General features: G+C 39.0%; 1 pseudogene across 1 annotated transcript; it reads right to left on the reverse strand.

Moving 5' to 3' along the window:
* Positions 1-6,334: 6,334 nt before the first annotated feature.
* On the reverse strand, positions 6,335-12,313 carry LOC149812962 (phosphatidylinositol 4-kinase gamma 6 pseudogene; annotated as a pseudogene). The gene is made up of 2 exons (XR_016428331.1): positions 11,998-12,313; positions 6,335-9,025 (listed from the first exon to the last, which is right to left on the reverse strand). The product of XR_016428331.1 is annotated as a phosphatidylinositol 4-kinase gamma 6 pseudogene (transcript).
* Positions 12,314-13,061: the final 748 nt, after the last annotated feature.

Below are 13,061 nucleotides of genomic sequence, written 5' to 3' on the forward strand. Positions count from 1 at the left end.
TCAAAGGTACTGTGTCAAATTGCCCTTGGTTATATGATCTACTAATGTTACCAATTAAGTGACAATTCCTTGATAATTGAGAAGGTGAAGTATCTTGAGTACTGTTGTTTTTACTAAATCATAATGACCATATTATACTTGCATTAGAAAATGTGAATAATAAATGGTCTCATGTTTACCTTTTCGATATGAATCTTGTATGTGCTTCACTTCATATAGACACGTGGTGTTAAAATACTTTATTGTTAAAAAAAAAATCGAGAATCATTTAGTGTGTATTGATACAATCAGCATAAAGAAAATAACTGTGGATTCTCTTATTAAAGAGCTAGCACCAAGATTGTATTTCCAACATATAATGAGCATGGTTTATGCGTTTTCTTTTGATGTATGATAATCCATTATAGTTTTATGTGATCACATTTTTTAAACTAAATTGATTCTTTATGTTTTATGCATTATTAAATTCTATGCAAAGTGTCTTACATTTTTTAAGAGAATAATAAAATAACAATATTAAAAAGATCAAAAAGAATAAAATTAAGGATCAACCTGTTTATAAATGTCCTCTTAACATGTTAAATACTTAAAACGAATGACATTATAGTACATAATATTATGACATCTCATATAGAGATGTTCATCTTCATGGCTCGTATAATTCATTCTTGTGATTCAATATAGCATATGAACCTACATGAAACTTTAATTAAGATGACAATAAAAAACATCGATAATAAGTTTTTTTGTGTCAATAGATCAAGTGGAAGAATGTTGGACTATAGATTGGATCCAACCTTATGTAACCTGTATTGACACTCAAAGGTTTTCAGTTTACATGACAATTATGAGAAGTGAAGAGATTTCACAACCATTCATGCATGAAAACCTCCCACTATTGAATACTCTTACTGTATAAATCACCACGGTAGTGTGATGAGGGCTACCTTATTTTGGTTTTTCTCAAACACTCAATTCAAGAATCTTGTTCATCGTTCGATTTGACGGCTTGAGACAATGGCCGCTCTCAATAAGTGGCGTCCCCCCATTTTTTTTTATTCTAAATGCCTAACCCCAGCTTTCTCTGTCAAAAAAAAAAAAACAAGGAGAATAGCATTTTCGGAATCATAATCTGTGAACATCAACAGTATAGGCATCATCCCCAGCGACCTCGATCTTACATTCGTCAATGAAGTCACTATGGAGTGAATCGATTTCCTAACGGGGCTGGACCTTTTAGATTGTTGCTGAGAATTTTCGAATCTATCCCCGCTATAGATTGGTGTCCTGTAAGCTTTAAGAGAGAGAGAGAGAGATTAGGGGTAAAAACGACTTTTTCACTCTCAAACTCACGTTAAACTAAGGTTGGACTAATGGTGGTAACTTGATCGGCAATTTGAGATATACTTACAAAAGTTGAACATTTAAATGTAATATTGCAAATGAACACGCCAATTAGTTAGGTGCCTTTTTTTTGTAAATTATTCAAAAATCGACCTCACTCTATTTGAAAATTTCAGAGTTTTCAAACTTATAATTTTATATTAGAAAAACGATTAAAGGGGGGTGATTCATGACTAGGCTCAGTTTGGCTCATCATGAACTCGTTCGTGATCAGTTCCATGGCTGGCAAGAGCCATGAGCAGCTCATTTAGCTTAAATGAGTAGAGCCTGAAAACAGGGTGTTTGGCTAGACTCAGCTTGGGAGAACTCATATATATATATATATATATATATAAAAGAATGTATAAAAATTATATACATAAAATATGAACTAACATGGAATGTTTTTACACAAGCCAGCTCGATTTTGGCTTGTCTCAATCAAGGATGAGCCAAGCTTGCGGTCAGCTAAGCTAAACACGAACATGAGCCAAGCTCAATCCACAGGTAAATGAGTCAAGCCCGAACATGCCCGGTTCAATTCCTTCGGCTCATTTACCATCCCTAGTGAATTCAATCAATAGATAACGTTGAATGCATCCATCAGGTCAAGTTGAGTCAATACAATAGAAAATTTTTATTGAAACTATTTCTATATTTTCAAGTCACTATATTTTTTTTTTTACAAGGGCTTTATTCATGTGGTAGGGGTGACTTGTGAATGTACTTTGATTTTTTATATATTGGTGTACTTTGCTATGAATTTTGGAGCAATAAATATCCGGACATAACCAATTTCATCAAGTTGATTAGCCTCATCGGTTGGTTTTGTTCTGTCTTGAATAAACCTGTTCTCTATAGTATACCGTACTTAACTACAGTGCAGGATTATATGTGTAGCGAAAGAGCGGATATATGGCTTTATGATAGGGTGCACAAGAAGAGACGTCGGGTTACTCTCCGGGTGCCTACGACAGCTAGGGATAGGCGCAAGACAAAAGTGTCTACCTGCGCCAACTTTATTCATCAGAAAGACGCCTTTATAGCTATGAAAGTGGTGGGCGAACTTCTTTTGAAGAAAGGAGTGCCAGTGTACACAGTACACGATAATTTCATAACCACTGTTATTTACGCAAGAATGGTTCCCGAGATTTATACGGGGGTCTTTGTGAATATGGGTGCTCCACTTCGATTAATAAATCACTTTCTTAATATGAATCTGATCCTGCCATACTTCCCGTATTACATGGATTTATCAGACTCACCATCATTAAAGGATTCTGCTGGCTTTATAGGAGAGTGGTTGTTGAAGGACCCTAGCCCTCATTACTATCACTGGGTTAATGATCCTATTCCTGGTGAGCATCTTAGATATATTTTTGAATCTCTTTCTCCTGAGGATTTTTCTAAAAAAGAGAAGTCCACATGGTATAGAGAGATATCAGCTATAGTGAGTAGTTACGAGTTATATGTAAATACAGTGTGCGGTGAAGAAGCTCCTTTTATGGCGCCTTCGGTGGGTGGGAAACTTCATGCTGAGAAGTGGAATGAATTTCAGGCACTTCTCGAGAGCTGGAGGAATCCCGGGGTTAACTACAGCGTGCGCTACTAAAGAGACAAGATAGCCATGAAAGATACACAATACACTTTATTGCTTGGTAAGAAAGAGTTTCTTAGTAAGAAAGAAAAGACAACTGCTTATCATAGTTTTGTTGAATATTCTAAATCTATCTTTTATGGTTATTGGAACCGTTTACAGTATTTCATCTATTTGGAAACATTCAAGGAGCCTTTTTTAGGCTTGAGAATAGCGGAAGTAGGATTTAGAGAGCCTTACCTACTCGGTGCGGAGATAGATCTTATTGCATTGGCTGTAATGCGACTGTTAATGAAATACGTCTACAATACAAGGTTTGACTATGGTAAGTTTACTATAGCTTATATCATGAAAATACCAACAGGAGTTTTTTCCTATACAATAGGTCATGCAATACCTTTGGTGGATTCAGTTGAAAATCTAGTGCCTAAGAAGGATATATATGCTATTATTATGAAAGTAGTAATGGGTAAAGCTGAGGATTACGGGGAAGATGCTATATCTGGCATATACATTCGAGTGTATCTGACTGGTGGGCTGGAATTCCAAGAAACAGAGCTAGAGTTGCCTCTTAGCTCCGATGAAATTGCTAGCCAAATTTGGCAATTTATGGAAGCCGGGATAGGTGATGGTGAATCACGAGAAGTTAAAGCTATGGGTGGAAAGCGTCGTTATCCCGATCATGTACCAGCAATCAAACCGAGGAGTAAGGAAAGGCGGGCTTTCATTGTAGCCGATACGGAGACAGTTCTAATCAATAATGTTCATACCCCTTACGCAGCGGGTTTCTTAGTAGTTAAGCCGGGTGAAGATGTGGGAACAGGCTTTTGGATCGTCGGAATCTGACCTGTATACAGGTTTCTCCGGTGATCCAAAATCAATGGCTACGAAGATACCAGTTTTTCCAGGCTAAAAAAAATATGTTTTTTGGTGAAAAAAACATGATCGAAGAGTTGATTCTCAGTAAATCGAGCATGCTAAACGCAATCTAACAATTCAGATTTATCATAAAACACTACCTATGGGGCAGAACGAGAAATGGAGCCTAATATATGTTCACCTCTCTCTCTCTCATATGTTGCCATTACCTACAAACGTGCAAATTTATTTTTTTAATTTTTTAAATTTTTAAATTTTTTTATGAAAATAACCTTACAGATAAAATTGTTCTGTAACTTGGGGCATGTTTGTTAACCTCCCATGAGATTCAAAATCTAATCTGCACAACCAACCAAACATCATAAAATGAAAATGAGAAATTGAATGTGATTTAAAATCATATTTGGAATTGTCCAATTATAACATGTAGGCAGGATTTTAAAATGTTTCAAAATTCGTTAGCCTACAATGTGTGACAGTTTCTCGGGTCATAAAATAGCGTTTCTTTTTATAAAAACAAATAATCCAAATGCCCGTTCTCACTATTTTGAACATGGTGAATCAATTCATACGTTCGGATTGGATAAAAACAAACTGTACATGGGAGATCTAGATGAGTTTGAAGTAATGGCGCCATTCTCCAATGTTATATATATATATATATATATATATATATATATATATATATATATATATATATATATATATATATATATATATGAGAATGGGGATTGTGCTATCCTTTTTGGTTAGAGCCCTCCAAAAATCATAGTTTTAGGTGTTTTATGCTAGATCTGCACTGTTAGATGTGTTCACCCTTGCCAAGTAAGCTTTGTTTTGAATTGATTTGGTGTAAAAATAAGAATATTTTGTCATCAAAGTTTAGCACAATATCAACCATTGATTTTTTTACCTCTCTAAAATACACTTATAAAAATAAAGATGCTTAATCAAAAACATGTTTTTTGTTGAATAAATAATGATAAACACATCTAATGGTTCAGATCTAGCATAAAACACGTAAAACTATGATTTTTGGATGGTTCTAATTGTGGCCACTGTGCTGGTTTGGGCGAACACCTTAAACTCCGCTCCATGCTAAGTTGCATCCGTACCACACTCTCCCCAACTGCATATCTAGCGGATCTGGGTGCACCCCATTTGCTGGCCCTTCCGTGCACCCGGCCCAAACCCACTTGTGGGGGTGACAGCAACCATCACGGTTCAACACTAAATCTGCCTGGGAGTTCACAAAGGACAAAGGTGAACCCTTATTCCTAGAAAAACTCATATGGGAGAGAGAAGGTGGTAGCTGCTAACCACTTTTTTAGCTAACCAGGCTTTGGAAGTTTTTTTACATCTTATTCTTTATATCTGACCGTACAAATGCGTTTTGTATGCTTGATTTTATAGGAATAAACTTTTTAATCATCCGATTCCAATACACGGGTAAGTTTTTATAAGGTTTAAAAAATTGACGGTTTAAGATTCTCCTAAATATTCAATGCTTAAAAAATCATGTTTTACATAAAAAAAAAACACAAATCATGCGTCATTTTCTAGTAAATGGACTGGTGGACGGCACTATTATATTAGGTTGGGAAGAGAGATTTCCATAAAAAAAAGGCTAAACCGTACAAGGATTAGGTTAGGAGGAGAGATTCCCAAAACAAGAAGGTAGGTTATTGGATACGGCCAGGAGTATCTCCACCCCTGCCCCGCCTCCATCCCCGGCGGGGATGGATTTTATCTTTCAACCCTGCCTTCATCCCCGGTTCAAACAGGGATGAGGGGAGGCGGGGCGGGGATATTGCGGGGAAAAGTGGTCGGGGGGGGGGGAAGTGCACATCCATCCCCGCCTCCACCCCCGGACGGGGATGGATTTTAACCTTCGTCCCCGCCTCCATCCCCGTTTCATACCCTTCATCCCCGGTCCAAACGGGGCAGGGCCCCGCTTTCCCCCGTTCCACTGCCATTCCTAGCCAGGAGGGATCAATATTTAGTACTTTGAACATACTGTCAGATTTAAGTAATATAAGAAGAAAACCCCTTTGAAAGCCAACACGGCAGGTTAGCTAGAAAAGTGGTAAGTTACGACCACCTCCAAATAAGAATGCTGCATTCACCTTTTCATTCTATGCAAAACTGCCACTGGCATTTGAAGACAGGTAACCTGGGTCAGATCTAGTAAACGGTCAGATCCAATGAAACCCGGCCCAGTCAAGGTCCTACCCAGCTGTTTGAACTAGCATGATAACAATTGGACTAACCAGATGATGTCTTTGGCTAATTTTATGCATGTGAATGGCTCAGATCTTAGTTAGATCTTGGTTAAGTTGGCATGTGACCAAGAAGGCAACAGCTAAGCCAAAGGTTTCCAAGAATAAAGTACACAAACTAGAGCATATAAATGATCAACAGTCGACAACATTAGTTAAACCGTAAATCTCAAGAACATGTTTTGGCTCATGATAAACAAACAGCAAATATTTCAAGTCATAAATCTATAAAAATTTCTCAAGTCCAAATCACAAAGCTAGTTATTCTACACATTTTCTACCTCTGTACATTCCTTTTTCTGGTTTTATTCATACTACTTTTCTGGTGGTGGTGGGCAGCCAAAGACAGAAATAAACAAAAAAGAAAAAGAAAGAGAAAAGGAAGCACTACGCATCTACTTAGCTGACGCTACTAATGCACCTTCTTCCACGAAGTCTAGAAGAAAGAAAATATTTACAGCATGGACACCAGCAGCAGCACCCACATCTCTCGCTCCTACGACCACCTAACTGCTCTTCATTCTGCAAATAAAAACAAAAGAGCTTGTCTAGAACTACAAACTGGCCAACCTTCAACAGTTATATTTTTACAGATGAACTACAACCCATCAAACTTCTTTCACCCTCTCTCAAAATTGACAAGACGTACCCAGCCTACTCTGGATTATGCCCCTACCCTTCCTATTCACAAAAGCATCGTGCAATAGCTCCTTGAACTTGTACAGGAATGACCCCCATTCTTGAGAACTCATGTCCGAGAGTTTCACAAAGCTTGCCCCAGCTTGGACCTGTTCCTCGGCACTACATCGTTTCGCACCAGAAACAGAGCCATCTCCTCTAATGCCCCCATGGGGATGATACTTACCAGTGATGCCCATGCTTTTGAAAGATTTTGAGAGCTTATTGACGGAAGAATTTTGTGCAGTAACCACTGCTGGTTCCTCTTCATCAGCCTCCATTTCTTCTTCTATTGTCTCATCCAATTTGTACAGAGGGTTTCTGCCATTTCCACCCTTCGGAGAAAGAAAATTTGAAGCAGGGAAATGTTTGAATCCAATGTTCAAGTTAGGAATAGAACAAGAACCATTATATGCTTTGTTCTGATAGTCAACTTTTGATAGTTTTGGCTGACTGAATTCTTCTTCACAGTCAATATGGAACTGAAACTGCTCTGAACCATTCTCTTCTTCAACTTCGCCTTCTTCAAGGTCATCAGATAATGATTCTTGATCCACAAGCTGCCTTGCTTCAATACAAACAACCTCAAGCTCACTAGGCTCCTCTTGCAACCCATGAAACTCACGGCTCATCATTCCCCCTATCTCTGAAAGGCAAAGCCCAAAAGCTGCCGCCTCCTTCAGAAATATGGTGCACAGAATCAGAACACGTAGGCATGCCTCCCGAAACATTGGCAGTTCCGCTTTGAGCATCTCTACATCCTTCTGTGGATCAATACTTGCTATGTACTCAAGTTCATCGTCTGAGAATGGAATTGATGCTTGAGGCCAGTGCAGCCATTCAAAGTATGGATCCTCCAAGTCTTCAGGAAGGCACATCCCATGGTCAATTGGGATCAACTCTACCTGCCCAAACCTTCCAACCCTATCAAGCTTCCTAACCAATAGATTTCCTGCATGTCTATCTGTATTTAAAATTCGGATGTCCAGTATCCCAATCCTATGCACAGCAGAAACTGGGAAACTAGATGTCCCGTAATCACCTGCATCAAAATCATGGGGTACAAACTGCTGGAAAGAAGCAATCTTGCTAACTTGGCTTCTGTTTTTTATCCGGTCGCTGTTGACACCTTCATTGATGCAAAAAACCGAGTGAGTGACCTTCACAAGAACAGTAGGTGGCACACTTGCAAAATTACCATAATCGAGAAGATATGCTGCAACTTCTCTCATCCCAGTCTCACCCACTCTCACAGACCTCTTCAGACCTGGCTGACCAAGAGCTTTACCCACAAAACCTTTTGGGTTATTAGGAGCGAAGGGTTCTTCATCAGTTGGTTTCACAATAGCAACACTTTCCCCTTTAGTGTTTCTGAAATAGTAAGCGCCACCAAGACCGCCGTGGACAGGAATTGGATCTATCCCGCTTTTGATTGCCATGACAACATCCTTAACCAGTTGCTTTGTTTTGGTGCATTTGTCAGAGCAGCACAATATCTCGATTGGACCACTACGGTCTCTGTGCTGAAGATCCTTGGCCGTAGGTGATAGACAGGGCGTAGAAGAGCTCCTATGCATGACATTCTTTGTGAGGCGCAGGGCAGCATCATTTCTCACAGCACTAAGATCATTCTTCAACACAATATCACCAAACGTTAGAGAACTCTCTTCTGTTGGCACATGGAGAGCTAACTGCATCTTCCTCTTCACAGTGTGGGCATTGTCACCTCTATCCAACTCAATTCCCAAAACACACCCAGTGTCTGTTTGAACAAATACACGCCTTCGCCGAGCAGGCATCCCTTCACTTCCCTGCTTACCATGGTATTCACTGCTGAGAGCACCACTGAAGACTGCAATAGCCATTTGGGTCTGAACAGGACTATCCAAATTAGGAGACATAGAAAGAACACAGAATATTGTCACAATCAGAAAAGCAGCCGACAAAAGGTTTTGCTCCCAAGTGGATGCCGAACTCCAATGTTGACCCTGCTTCAATGAGGGAAAGATGGATGGTTGCAGTAACAATCATGAAGTAGTTCTCGAAAACTGTCACTTGCTATCCTCAGGCCCTAACCAGTAAGATATAAAAATAGCAATGTGAAATGAACAGAAAGATTGCTACATTGCAGAAGCCATTTCATTCGTTACGAAACTTGAAAATTCCTTTTCCATCCTCATTTATACATCAGATGGAGTAGCTGTAAATCCTGTAAGATGTTTTGTGAACATCAGAAAATGAAAAGTGCTGAACATAAAAAGAACATCCAGTTCTTCTAAATAGATAGAAACATGAGGGAATATAATCAATGAACCCTACAGGACAAACAATATATAACTTACAAAAATAGTGAATGCAAGTTAACAAAATAAATAGCCTAAAAAGCAATAGAATTTTGAGATCAGTTATAGTGGAATCAAAACAAATCCGGCATTAGATTCCAAGCAGAATAGATAAAAAAATGCATTCCTCAGTGATGATGATTGGAATTTGACAACATCACAAACACACCATATTCCCAACACTGTCAACCACATCAAATTTGTTCTGTTTAATCATAAACCTGATTTATGGACAAACCAAACAAATCTGTTCTTTTAGACATCGTTTAACTACTAATGTTCTCCCATCCTAAAGTATTTCTTTAATGGGTATTTCTGCATCCAATAATACTCAGTGTCTGAAAAGATTCCACAGACAATCACTCCTAAACAAATCTCTCTCTCTCTCTCTCTCTCTCTCTCTCTCTCTCTCTCTCTCTCTCTCTCTCTCTCTCTCTCTCTCTCTCATGGGTATTTCTGCATCCAATAGTACTCGGTGTCTTAAAAGTGCGAGACAGGCTTTGAGCAGGATCTATTTTCATTTTGGCTAAATAAAATAGATCCAACATTTGGTTTGCATTTAGAGTTGCATAAGAAAGCATCCATACTATATGAAAATGAATCAATTCTTATTTTCCAAACGTGCCCTTCATTAAAGCTAGAAAACAACTAGTAAATTGATAAAAAATCATGCAATTAGAGGAAAGAGAAATTTTTGTCATAAAAGGAAAATATCCAATACATCATACATCAACAAACTTGCGTCAGATTAAATCAGATTCAAGCGTTCAACAACTTAAATCAGAAAAAGGAATGAAAGCTTTCCTAGAAGCTACTAAGAAAGGTTCCACAAAATCTGCAAGCATGCAAAAAGGATTTCTATATCAATTCAGAAGTGAAGCCTGAGGGAATGAAATTCTAAGTCACATCATGCATGTATATTGGTCTAGGCATGCAAAAGTACATATGTATATGAGTAATATCAGACGTGTCCACAAACACGCTGTCTGACCACATACAAGGGAGTACCCAGCAGCACCTGACGCATTGGGTTTTGGACCACCATCTATTAAATAGAAAAAAAACATAAAAAATAAAAACAGTTATCGTCTTTAAACTCTCCCACGTCTTAGCAATTCTTACTCTCCACAAAAATATATGTATTAAGGATCCCACAACACCCACAGACAGAAACAGTTTAACAATGAAACAGAGCAAAACCTAATGCATCCATGAACCGTATAGTTTTAATCCCAAACTGGCTCCAAGACCTTACACTAAGGTTTAAAGCACAACCGTTGAAAACCAGCTTTACAAATTTGGTTCAACCACTTCCAGACCGGCCATCCCACTGGCTCTGTCAAAAGTGGCTCTTAAAATATTGACCAAGACCTCAAAATTATGAACTTCTGAAAGGAATACATTCCTCAAAATTATGAACTTCTGAAAGGAATACACTCAGACATTTCACTTTTAATGCACAGCACAGAGACATAGAGGATCCTGCCCTTCTACAGCAACCCATGTAGTTTTTGGCAATTTACAATAACTTTAGATAATAACTTCATAACAGAAACCTAAATCAACAAAATCTGCATTGAAAACCACAAAATGAAATACCATATTGGTAGAAGACAGAGGTATCCATCGTTCCTTAATGATTTCTCAAATCCTTTAATTCGACAACACTGAGAGCACATTCCCCAAAAAAATTACATTTTCAGCTAAACAGAGTACACTGAGATCTATGTCCAGCCCTCGGATTCAACAACTATCAGAATCAAACAAAAGCACATGTTCGGTACCAAAAACTCACTCAAATCCTTATCTGACGTTCATGTCGAGAATGCATTCAACACCTATCTGAAACTAATACACTCCATTGAAGCAAAGCTAAACCCTACCAATACACTGCTATATCAGAAAAAGACCGTGTTACTGGTTCTCAACCTGGAACATTGTGCATTCACTCCATCATTAAGAAGAACTTAAAGAGAATAATGCTATTTCAGATCACTCAAAGAAATTCAATGATACATCAAAATCCTAACAACTGACTGTTACAAACACAGAGAATATAAACACATCCGATACACTTTGTCATCAGGTATGCGATAAATCAAAACTCTCAAAGGAACAATTCGGTTGTTCAGACTCTAACAAAAGGAATCCATCTGAAGAATGAAAAAAACAACATGCGACACAGAAATAATAGGCAGACAAAGATATCTGGCTTCGCCTTCGAATTCTACCGCAGTTTCACCATTTACTTACACAATTCAGACTCAAAACTCACAGAAACTAATCACAATATACCAAAAAAGAAGAAAGAAAAAACGGAAGAACTCCAGAAATTTCGCATGCATTTTATGCCAGTATAACTCGATCCAATAAAATCAAACAGATCTATCCAATACCCTAACTCTCCGGAATCACGAATAGAACGATTAATCTAATCCTCAAAACCTTACTCAATCTCGGTAATTAATCGAAATAAAATCGCTAGAAGAAACTTGCTAATGAAACTCGCTTGGTTGCACTATAAACCCAAACTCACACATTTTCCATCTTTTCCAACCAATACAACAAGAAACCCAGAAATTTCCACCCAAATCCACAAATACTGGACCGTCCGATCCAGCTACATGCATTACATAATCCAGAATCAGAATATACACACATCTGTAGAGATCTTCATTTCGTAAGAGTGAACTTCACAAAACTACAAGCATCGGCCATCGCGAAACCATCGGAATACAAAAACTAGCAATTCCGTCCATAAATTTGCAGAAAAAAACACAGATCTACAAAATCTCAAACCAAAACAACGAAAACAAACAAGAAGATAGATCAATCTTACGAACTCCTGGAAGAAACCCGCAAGAATAGTAGGATAGGAGCGATAAGCAAATCGCTATGAACTAACTCGCCGTCTCTTCTGCCGTCGATCTCGCCAGAGATTGGAGATCGATGGCAGCGTTTCAGAGATACCAACGGTTAAGATCTCTCAATCTCTCTCTCAAATGGAGGAAATAAGTACCAAGAGAGAGAAGGAGAATCTCTTCCGCCAGGAACGATCCCCAAAGGGTGGAAGGAGGAGAAGAAGAGAAAACCTTCGCCTTCGTTCTCTTTCTCTCTTTCCTCGGAATCTTAACTCGATGGAAAGCAAGGGGCGCAGGGGGGACCTGCACCAGTGGTTAATAATTAACCGTGGTTAACTGATCAGGTTCCCCTCCCCCCCTCCTTCTTTCCCGTCGAAGCCTGTAGAAACCTGTGCATCACTCCGTCGGATCCGCCTTCCACGTCCTTCCCACCGTCCGATCGCAAGCGGCACCCCCATCGTACGGCCCCGGGGGGCGGGCAATACCTGAGGCGGTAACGTGGCGGACGTCGATTGGCAGATGGGACGTGACGTCAACGTAGAATGGCTCGTGGGGCCCGGACGAGGAGCTCCTTGCCGGTCAAAGGTTCACAAGAGGACGGTTAAGAGCCTGAGGAGCAAATAGTCAAAACTACCCCTCCTCGTTGTAAACATGCAACAGGATCGGGTTTGTTTCGATCCGGGTTCGGTATCCTTCTTCTAGATCCAATTTATTTGAAAGGTCCTACCCGAATTGGATTTCCATGTATGACTCCAGGAAAAATGGGATACAATTAACAGCGTAAGACCTTTACCCACGATTTGATAACCTGTAGGGAATATGTCAATGGATCAGGTTGTTTTAAATATCCAACCACGATTACCTTTTAGTTGGATTCCAGATCCCAACAGAATACCGGCTAAATACCAAATCTGAATTCCAACTCAAATCCTGAATACATGTAAAAGTATATGCACCAAGGTCACGGTTTAGTATCTGGATCCGACTCGTAGGTGGAAAGAGGCCACATCATATTAGGTAGGGATGCCAATGAATCATATTT

This window comes from Nuphar pumila, chromosome 16 (genome assembly GCF_984573655.1).
Source record: "Nuphar pumila chromosome 16, dmNupPumi1.hap1.1, whole genome shotgun sequence".
Taxonomy (NCBI): Eukaryota; Viridiplantae; Streptophyta; class Magnoliopsida; order Nymphaeales; family Nymphaeaceae; genus Nuphar; species Nuphar pumila.